Raw genomic sequence first — 11,600 nt, 5'->3', positions numbered from 1 at the left:
ATAAATATATTACACTGATACATACATATTACATACACATATACACAGTCACGCACATTTTACATACAAGAAACACGCAGACACACACAACACAAGTACACACATTGAACACACAGATACACACATTGCATACCTAAACATACCTGGGCACACACGTCACAGATGTACACACATTTCACACAAGGTTACAAAGACACAGTACCCCACCGTAGTCACATATCACATACACAAATACACACAGGCATACAGAACACATACAAAGATACACACAGGCACACGCATCACAAATACCCACATTTCCTATGAGGTTACATAGCCATTACACAACATAGGCACTTGCCTCATACAAAAGATACATGATCATAGTTTATTTATTTATTTTATGAGCATTTACTGCGCGCCAGGCATTGTTCTCAGCGCTTTACACATATTACTTTGAAATCCTGACGTCTGCCTCCGAGACAGGTTCTTTTATCATTCCCATCGTACAGATGAGGAAACAGGCACAGCGAGGAGCAGACATCTGCCCCAAGGCACACAGCCGGGAAGTGGCAGACTGGGGACTGGAACTCGGTCCATCAGGGACACAGACAAAACAGACAAGGACGCACACATCACGTGCCAGGCCGCCGCCGTCTCGGGGTCACCCTCCCCCAACCCCGCCCCCGCACAGCACCCCGAGCTGCAGACACACCGGAAGCACGGACGCCCACCCTGCGCGCGGACGTCTCTGTAGTCCGTGAGCCCCTGCGATGCGTCCCTCCCGGCTGAGGCTGGGCGGGAGCTGCGCATCTCAGGCGCAGTCTCACTACCCTCCCCAGCAGGCCCACCCCCGCCCCCCGCCCCCCAGTAGGGGTCGAGGACCCATCGGGTCCAAAACGCGCAGCCGGCGCACTCAGAACAGGCGACCCGAGGGGAGAGGGAGGGAGAGAGGTTCAGTGAGGCTCATTGGAGAAACTGAGGCAGGTTCATCAAGCCAGGAGGGGTGGTAGGGACGGGGTGCCGGGACCAGGGCTGCAGGGTGGACTGACCATATGCAGGTAGAGAGTACGGAATTGGGGGCTGGGGGATGAGGAAAGATGCAATTATCTGCCAGGGTGGCTGAAGGGCACAGACCCTGGAGAAAGCAGAGGCTCATGGGAAATGTAGTCCCAGCCCTGAGACTTGTGGGAAATGGAGTTCTGGTTCATCCAGAAGGGAGGCTCGGGTTAATCGTCGCCTTCCCCCGCCCGTACCCACCCCACCCCGAGGAAGCGGCGGGTGGGTGAAGGTAGCAGGAGGCGGGGCACAGCTGCCCGAGTCTTTGGAGATGACGTGGGCAGAACTCTGGAGTCCTAGGGAGCGGCACAGGCGGGGTTGCAGTCCTAACTCTGTCCCTGGTTTGCTGTTAGTTCATTTATTCACTCAACAGACGTTCATTAAACCCACTGTGCTCAGCCAGACCCTACGCCAGAATTTGGGGGTGCAGCACGGAACAGGTGAACCCCTTCCCTGCGTTGACTTTGGGCGTGGGTAGGTGCATGTCACAGAGACTTGTAGAAAGTCCTCTAGAGTTTTTCAAACTGAGAACAGTGAGCCATTACCGAGGGCTGACATCAAGCTTTCGGGCTGTGACCAGAGTTTTTTGAAAAATAGAATAATCTAGAACATTCGGAGGAAATATATATATATTCCTCCCACCCCCCCTCCCCCCGCCCCTCCATGGGTCACAGTAAAAGCAACAAGAGAGTACACGGTAATAGCTGAAATTCAGTCTGAGACAAAGTGACATGAAACTGAGGCCCTGTGGGAATGAGCCAGCGAAAAGGAGAGGGAACAGTGTGTATGGGCAGAGGGAACTGCACGTGCAAAGAGGAAGGTAGGAGGTGGCTGTTGGGGAGGGGGAGGAATGAGCACAAATATTTAGTTTGTTCTCATCGCAGGCCAGGCACTGATGCACTGACCCTCACCGGCCCCTTCCTAAGATGGAGGCAGCCATTGGGCAAACTGGCACACAGACATGCAACTTCTAACAGTGTTGAATGCAATAAGAAAGAGGATGGGAGGGGTGTAATTTAGGTTGGGGGAGGAGTCAGGGGAGGCTTTCCTTGAAAGGTGACAGTAAAGCCCAGATCTGTGAGGGGAAGGAAAGAGGTAGGAGGAGAGCAAGGCAAAGAGTACTAGGGCAGAGGGAATAGCACTGGGGGTGGCTCTGAGGCTGGACAGCCCTTGGGGCTTCAAGAAGTGAATAGGAGGCTGGTGTGATTGGGTCTGAATGGGCAGGAAGTGGGGGCATGAGTAATGTCACTGGAGAGAGAGATGGGCCAAGCCTGATGAGGAATTTGAATTTATTCTCAGCCAGGGAGGAGCTATCCAAGAGTTCTAAGCTGGGGAGGGATGGGATCTGCCCTTGGTGCTAACAGGCTCTCTTTGCCTGTGGTGTGGGCAGAGACTGAGGGCGGAGGCTGGGAGTCCAGGGAGGAGGTGACTTCCATGGTCCAGGTAAGAGATGGAGGTGGAGGCAGAGAGGAGCAAATCGCTTCAGGACAATAACAAGTGTTGACAAGGATGTGGAGAACTCGGAACCGTTATACACTGCTGGTGGGGAAAGTGCGGGCACCTTAGAAAACAGTCTGACGCTTCCTTAAACAGGTAAACACAGAATTACCATGTGGCTCAGGAATTCTGCTCCTAGGTATCTCCTCAAAGAAATGAAAACACACGCTCACACAAACATTTGTACGTGAATGTGCATAACAGCCTTGTTCATAATAACCAGAACGTGGGAGCAACCCAAATGTCCGTCAACTGATGAATGGATAAACAAAACAGGCTACATTCATACGGTGGAATATTATTCAGCCACCAAAAGGAATGAATTAGTGATAGATGCCACAACATGGATGAACTCAGCTTGTGGGATCTTAGTTCCCCGAACCTTAACCCTAACCCTAACCCTTACCCTAACCTGACCAGGGATTGAACCCTGGCCCTTGGCAGTGACAGTGCAGAGTCCTAACCACTGGACCACCAGGGAATTCCCTGAACTGTACAATTTATTTACTTATTTTTTTAATTTTTAAAATTTTTATAAATTTATTTATTTATTTTTGGCTGCATTGGGTCTTTGTTGCTGTGCGCGGGCTTTCTCTAGTTGCGGCGAGCGGGGGCTACTCTTCGTTGTGGTGCACGGGCTTCTCATTGTGGTGGCTTCTCTTGTTGCGGAGCACAGGCTCTAGGCACGCAGGCTTCAGTAGTTGTGGCATGCAGGCTTAGTTGCTCCGTGGCATGTGGGATCTTCCCGGACCAAGGCTCGAACCCGTGTCCCCTACATGCAGGCGGATTCTTAATCACTGTGCCACCAGGGAAGTCCATGAACCATACAATTTAAATGGGTGAATTGCATGGTATGTGAATTTTGTCTCAATAAAGCTGTTGAAAATTGCTTCAGAAAAAGAAAAAAAAAATAAACTGCTTCAGGATATGTTTTAGTGTGAGACTGTACCAATCTTGGTATTGGTCTGGGCTGAGAGAAAGGGAAGGGTCTAGAATGCCCATGAGGGTGGCTTAGACATCTGGACTATGGGCCTTCTGTCAACATCAATTACACAAACTTTTCACGTTTCCTGGTCAGTAGGAAGTGGTGAACCAACGTCAATTATTATTGTTATTATTATGGTGATCCTGTTGAAAGTTGAATCAGATCCATTCACTCTGCTGCTCAGAACCTTTCCGTGGCTCCCATTTCACTTGGAGTAAAAGTGAAGTCCTCTCCATGGCCCCCAAGGTCCTGCCAGAATGTCCCCTCCCCCTCCATTCTCTCTCTGGATCTCAGCTTCAACCCTCTCTACCCTCTATTCGTCAGCTCTGGCCATATTGGCCTCCAAGTTCCTACCATATTCTAAGCACAGTCCTACCTCAGGGCCTTTGCACTTGCTGTTTGCTCTTCCTCAATAGCCACATGGCTCCTCCCTCACCTCCTTTAGGTCGATGCTCAAATGTCACCTCCTCAGTGAATCCGTGAAACTTCCCTGATCACCTTATGAATAACTGCACCCTCCACCCCATCTCACAAATGGAATCCCACTTTTTTCTCCATCACCATCACCATGTGACACGCTAGATCTTTCACTGCTTTGCTTGGGTTATTGTCATCTCTTGTTGCAGAGACCCATGAGGGCAGAGATCTTCCTCTCCTGTTCCCTGCTTGCTTTTCAGCGCCTATTGGAGTCCCTGGCACAAGATGCTGAATGAAGGAAAGAATTCAAGATCATTTCCTTTTGATGCATTTGCTGCAGGGTTAAAGCCATGGCCCCTCCCCAGTCACTCAAGTGTCGCCTATTTGGTGTGCAAGTTGCTGGCAAATAAACTCTGATCATCCGTTTGGGAAAAGAAGAGTAGGTTGCCGTGGGTTGCAGGAGAGCACACCGTGCTGAGCCAAGGTCACTTCGAGAGACGCTTCCAGAGAGGGTGACATTTGGGCTTAGCTGTGATGACAGCGGGGGCAAGGCTGAGGCTGGGGGTGGGAAGTGGAGAAGGGACAGTGTTCCAGGCTCCGAGGATAGAGTGCACAAAGACCTGGAGGTGTGAAATGGGTTGGGACATTCAGGAAACTTCCACCTGCCTCCCCAGCTCAGTGGCTCAGGCCCAAAACCTCACAGTCATCACTGACTCCTGTCTTTTTCTAACACCCCCATGTCCGATCCATCAGCTGGCTCTGCTTTCAAAATCTTCCCAGGGCCTTGCCACCTCTCGCCACCTCTGCAACTACCATCACAGTTTGCTTGGACTATTGCAGTAGTCTCCTCAATGAGCTTCTCACTTTGGTCCTCCCCCCTCCTCCACAGGTTCTTCTTGCCTAGGAAACCTGTTAACGCCTAACCCAGCTCACATCCCTCCTCTGCTCCCAGCCCTCCCATGGCTCCCATCTCACTTGCAGTAAAAGCCAAAATCCTTCCCTTGGCCCACAAGGCCCTGAATGGTCTGCCCCTCAATATTTCTCTGTTCTCACCTCTGGCCCTCTTTCCCTCCCCCTCCAGCCACACTGGCCTCATTCCTGTTCCTTGAACACACTGTGTAAGTAGAAACCTGCTCCAGGAGTTTTGCACCGGCTGTTTTTCTCTAGGGAACGCCCTTTCCCCAGTTCTCCACGTGGTTGGTGTCCTTGCTTCAACCCAGCCTCTGCCCACACGTGGCTTCCCAGAGCACCCTCCCTGGCCACCAAAGCTGCAGCCCCAACTCTCGCTTCCTCCAGGTCCTTAGCCTGATTCCTTTTTCTTCAGTGCAGTTAGCTCCACCTGACATCAGGCTACATGTTTGTTTATGGAGCTCCCAAGGGCAGAACCTTTGCCTATCTGGTTGCCAGCTCTCTCCCCAGTACCTGCACACAGAAGGCGCTGGAGGATTCTGTGTCAAGTGGTTACAGGAGAGAGGCTGGGGTGATGGGGGAGCGGTGCACAGGCGTGAGGTTGCCAGAAGGCTCTGTCTGTTGAGCCAAGATGCTGAGTGTCTGCTGCGGGGGAGGGGCCTTGGACCAGCGTGATCAGAGTGGGGGGCACACAGCTTCCTCCTCCTTTATGAAACTGAAGGGCTTGGGGAGGGATATTCCATGAGCCCAGGATGCTGCCTCAGACCTCATTCCCTCCCCTCCCCCCCTCATTCATTCATTTGGCAAATACACAGGTCTCTGTTCCAGTTGACCCGTTGGTGTGGGCATAGAAAAGGAGGCAGCAAGGACAGCGATGTTAATAACAAAACTTCACTTCACTTTTTAAAATACATGTATTTATGTATCTATTTTTGTCTGCGTTGGGTCTTCGTTGCTGCACGCGGGCTTTCTCTAGTTGCGGTGAGCTGGGGCTACTCTTCGTTTCGGTGCGCGGACTTCATCATTGTGGTGGCTTCTCTTGTTGGGGAGCACAGGCTCCAGGCGCGCGGGCTTCAGTAGTTGTGGCTTGTGGGCTCTGGAGTGCGGGCTCAGTAGTTGTGGCGCACGGGCTTAGTCGTTCCGCGGCATCTTCCCGGACCAGGGATCGAAACCATGTCCCCACCACTGGCGGGTGGATTCTTAACCACTGTGCCACCAGGGAAGCACCTTTTCTTCACTTTTAATTGTGATATATATATATATATTTGGCCACTCTGCATGCAGGATCTTAGCTCCCCAACCAGGGATCTAACCCACGCCTGTTGCAGTGGTAGCACGGAGTCTGTTTTTTTTTTTTTTAATTTATTACTTATTTGGTTATGCCACGTATTAGTTGCGGCATGTGGGCTCCTTAGTTGTGTCATGTGAACTCTTAGTTGCGGCATGCGTGTGGGATCTAGTTCCCTGACCAGGGATCGAACCCCGGGCCCCTTGCATAGGGAGTGTGGAGTCTTAACCACTGGACCGTCAGGGAAGTCCAATCGTGGTATAATTTACATACAGTCACATGCACAGATCTTATGAGTACAATTTGATGGGCTTTGACAAATGAATACACCCGTGCAAGCTTAATATCCTAGTTAAGATATAGAACATTTTCTTTCTCCAGAAAATTCCCTTGCACCCCTTCTTGGTCAACCCCCCACCCCCAGGCAACCATCAATATGTTTTCCTTCACTATTTATTAATGTAGCCTGTTCTAGAACATTGTATGAATGGAATCATACAGTTTGTATCTTTAGAGTTTGTCATTTGCACAGAATAATGATTTTGAGGTGCAGCCATATTATTGAACATATCAATAGTTTGTTGCTTTTTATTGTTCATCCACCTCCTGATGGGTCTTCTTCAATTTGGGGCGATTATGAATAAAGCTGCTGTGAATACCTGTTTTCAGGTCTTGGTGTGGATCTAAGCGTTCCTGACTCTTGTGTAAATACCTAGAGTGGGATTGTTGGATCAGAGGTTGGGGGTATGTTTAACTTGATAAGAAAAGCAGCAGCATTTTTTTGAGTGTTTATAACACTCTGAACACTCACCAGGCATCATATGTTGTCAACCAACACTCAGAGACAGATATTATTATCAGCCCATTTTGTAGAAGAGAAAACATGGGCTCAGAGAGGAAACAGTCTTTGGCCAAGGCCCCAAACACAGGAAGTGACAGGGCTGAGACCTGACCTCAGGCCTGAAGATAGTGCACCCGAGGGCTGTGCCACAAAACCCAGTTCTGTCCACTAGATTTTATCTAGCAAGAGAGAGAGAGATTTGTGCAGATCTGCTTACAGAATCTGAAGCCACATCTCCACCACTGAGGTACTCTCTGTCTGCTGTTTATTTATTTGTCTTTGATCATTATTTATGTAAAAGCCACAGAATTGGAAGCTAACTTAATGATCACCAGTAGGCAGTAGGTTAATAAATGGGGGTGCATCTATCTTATGAAATATTATACAACTGTTTAAAAAAATGAGACAGAGCCATGGACTGACAGAGGAAGAGCTCTAAGATGTATAGTTGACTGAAAAAAGTAAGTTACAGAACAATAAGTACAGTGTGATACTATTTATAAAAAAAAAAAGAAAAGAAAGCAATAACAATCCAAAGCTGCTTTTTGAGGCACATACATATACATGCTCAGAAAAAAAGTATGCAAGGATATAAAGCAAACTAATGACAGCAAAACTGGGGGTAGGCATAAAATATGAAGTCTGTGTCATTTGAATTAAAAAATATTCTGGTTATAAGAAACTCAGTTAATTTTCCCCCAGCTTTATTGAGGTATAATTGGTATACAAAAAACCGCACATGATGTATACAATTTGGTGAGTTTATTTATTTAGTTAGTTAGTTACATTGGGTCTTAGTTGCAGCAGGCAGCTCCTTAGTTGGAGCAGGTGGGCTCCTTAGTTGCAGCATGCATGTGGGATCTAGTTCCCAGAGCAGGGATCAAACCCGGGCCCCCTGCATTGGAAGCACAGAGTCTTAACCACTGCGCCGTCTGGGAAGTCCCACAATTTGGTGAGTTTGGACATGTGTATACACTTCTGTTAGTCCCTTTGCGTGTGTGTGGTTTTGTTTTGTTTTGTGTGTGGGTTTGTGTGTGTGTGTGTGCGTGTGGTTTTGTTTGTTTGTTTGTTTTTGGTGGTAAGAACACTTAGCATGAGATCTACATTCTTAGATCTCTTAGATCTTAGTTCTCTACACTCTTAGATTAAAACACTTAAAGTACACAATAGCACTTGTTAACTATAGGCACTGTATTGTATAGCAGATATCTGGAACTTTTTAAAGAAGAAAGTATTCACACGTACTGTGTCTCGCTATATTTTTAATTGTTGATTTAAAAACGTAGGTAATACTAAGGATGCAAACAAAGGTTCGAACCAATGTTGTTGTGTACAGAGGTGGAAACAAATGTTTCTACTGGGGCAGGGGATGTGCATCGTTCAGAGAAGCAAAGGAGTTGATATTTGACCTGGGCTTTGAGGAGCCAAGAGTTTGCCAGGTAGATGGGAGGGCAGATGGGGAGAGCTTTCCAGGAGGAGGGCTCAACAGGTGCAAAGGTAAGGAGGTGTGAGAGGGCAGGGAGCAGTTTGGAGCACCTTGGAGTACAAGATGCAAGTGTGAGTGTGCGCATTGTGGAGAGTGAGGGAGAAAATGAAACAGTAAGAGAGGTGCATCAGTTAGGAATTGTGTAGCTACTGGTAGCCCAGAAATAACAGTGGCTTAAATAAGATAGATATTTATTTCTTACTCACATTAAAAAAGTCTGGAAGGTAGCGGTCTAGGGATGATCTGGGGAGTCCACAATGCCATCAGGACCAGCTTCTTCTAACTTTCTTCTTTACCATCTTATGCATGTGACTGCCATCCTCAAGATTGCCTCATGGTCCAAGGTGGCTGCTGCAGCTCCAACCTTCATGCTTATATTCCAGGCGAGAAGAAGGAGGTGGTGGTGTTGGCAGAGGGCAGGGAAAAGGGAACATGCCAGATGTCTGTGCCCTTTCTAAGGAGCTTTCCTAGAAGTCCCACCCTACAACTTCCACTTATATCTCATTGACCACCAGTTGCAAGGGAGGTTGGGTAATGAAGTCTTTTAAGTGGGCATATTTCTGCCTCAAATAAAATTGGGGTTCTATGACTAAGGAAGGAGAGAATTGATGTTGGGCAACAAGTCTCTGCATTTTAACTTAAGCCCAGTCAGGAAAGATGTTGAATGCTGGGCTCAGTTCATTGGCCTCTATCCTTTGGGCAGTAGGGAACCATGGGAGAGTTTGGAGCAAGGCAGGATATGTAGAATCCCTCCCCCCAGCAGTCACTTTTTAGAAATGCCTGGGGTCCGGGGACCCTCAAAATATTTGTAGATAGAATTCATGGGATCTGTAAACTTGGGTAAGAAAAAGAAATTGCATCTTTATTTTCACTAACTTCCAACTAAAATCTAGCATTTTGTTCCATTTTTGTGACAGGCTGAATTCAAAGATGACCTCAACATTATCTCCCATTCCACATGCTCTTCCAGATCTTGCCACTTCCCCATTAAAAGATGAAGTCTGTGTCTCTACCCCTTGAACCTGGTTGACTACCTTGCCCAATAAGCTTCAATAGAAGTGATGCTGTGTGAGTTCTGAGGTCATAAAAATGCCATGCACTTCTGCCTTGTTCTCTTGGGACAAACTCGTAGAACTCAGCCTCCATGCTGTGAGGAAGCCCAAGAGTCCATGAGGAGGCTCACATGGAGAGGACTTGAGGTCCCCAAATCCTCAGCCCCAGCTGAGCTACTGGCCAACAGCCAGCACGAACTTGCCAGCCAGGTGAGTGAGCCATCTTGAAAGTGGGTTCCCCAACTCCCAGAGGAGCTGTCTCAGTTGTTGCCTCATGGATCAAAGATGAGATACCTCCACTCAGCGCCACCCCAATTGCAGATTCAAGAGCAAAATAAAAGATTGCTATTGTTTTAAGCCACTAAGTTTTGCAGAGGTTTGCTCCACATCAGTGGATACCTCATACAGTTACGAATGTAGATAACAAACCACAGTAGTATTGGCAATACCTGTGACTTTGTTTATTCTGGAATCTCTTATTCTGGTGATAGAGATCACAGCTATTTCCAAACCACATCACAGCTGTTGCAGATATTTAAAACACTGTTTCATTTCCACTTTGAAATTACAGCAGTTACTAAACCAGCTGCTAGTTCTTGTCATTTAATATATTAATAAAGAAGCATGTATATTATATCAAAAATGAATCTTTTAAACATTTTGATAACTGTGTTTTAGTTGGTTCCTCTTGTAATCCTTTGGATTTCCTTTATGCATTTAATCATTATTTAGAAGGTATTGTCAAAGGATAATTTTCAAAAAACAGTTAAAAACACGATCCCTACAAATGTATTGTAAGCACATGTCAAAAATTTATGTAACCCATTAATGAGAAAACCAGAAGAATGACAGATTGTTTAAGAGAGGCTGTGAGAGACTGATGGGTAGATAGTCAATGAAAGAGAGAATTCCAGGGAGTTCCCTGGAGGTCCATTGTTTAGGACTCCACACTTTCACTGCTGAGAGCTACACAGGGAGGCCAAAAAAAAAAAAAAAAAAAACAAGAGAGAGAGAGAGAGAGAGAGAGAGAAAATCCAGAATGAGATAATGGAGTTAGAGACAAAAATAGTTAATGACCTAAAGGGCAATAACTTTGGGGATTGTCTTTCTACTTGAAAAACCATCATTTCAATCTATTGATTTCAAACCAGTTAACATCTAACTTTACAGATGGGGACCCAAAATCAGTAATAAATAGTAAGTCAAGGGATTAACAGATACACACCACTATATATAAAATAAACAACAAGGACCTACTGTATAGCACAGGGAACTATATTCAATACCTTGTAATAACCTATAATGAGGAAGAATCTGAAAAATAATATATATATAATATATGTAAACTGAAACTTTGCTGTACACCTGAAACTAACACAACATTGTAAATCAACTATACTTCAATAAAAAATAAAAAATAGGGACTTCCCTGGTGGCACAGTGGTTAAGAATCTGCCTGCCAATGCAGGGGACACGGGTTCGATACCTGGTCTGGGAAGATCCCTCATGCCGTGGAGCAACTAAGCCCGTGAGCCACAACTGCTGAGCCCGTGTGCCACAGCTATTGAAGCCCATGTGCCTAGAGCCCATGCTCCACAACAAGAGAAGCCACCGCAATGAGAAGCCCTCACACTGCAAGGAAGAGTAGCCCCTGCTCACAGCAACTAGAGAAAGCCCGCACGCGGCAACGGAGACTCAACACAGCCAAAAATAAATAAATAAATAAGTAAATAAATTTAAAAAAATAAAAATAAAAAATAAAATTAGAAGCCCCAAAAAATAATACAAATAATAAAATATAACTATAGAAATTTTAAATCTTAAGAATCATAGAGTAATTATAAAAAACCCATCAATAATACTCACCAAAAGAAAAAAAAGTCAAAGATACATTCCCCTAGAAGAGAGGTTGGCAAATAGCAACCCACTGGCCAAATCCGGCCCACTGACCTATTTTTATCTTTTATTATTTTTTATGTATTTATTTATTATTTAAAAAATCTATTTGGCTGCATGGGATCTTAGTTGCGACACGCAGGACCTTTGCTGAGGCATGGGGGATCTTTCATTGTGGCGGGCATGCGGGT

The sequence above is a fragment of the Balaenoptera ricei genome, chromosome 19 (genome assembly GCF_028023285.1).
Source record: "Balaenoptera ricei isolate mBalRic1 chromosome 19, mBalRic1.hap2, whole genome shotgun sequence".
Classification (NCBI taxonomy): Eukaryota; Metazoa; Chordata; class Mammalia; order Artiodactyla; family Balaenopteridae; genus Balaenoptera; species Balaenoptera ricei.
The sequence above is the reverse complement of the archived record's forward strand: the minus strand, read 5'-3'. Positions refer to the sequence as shown.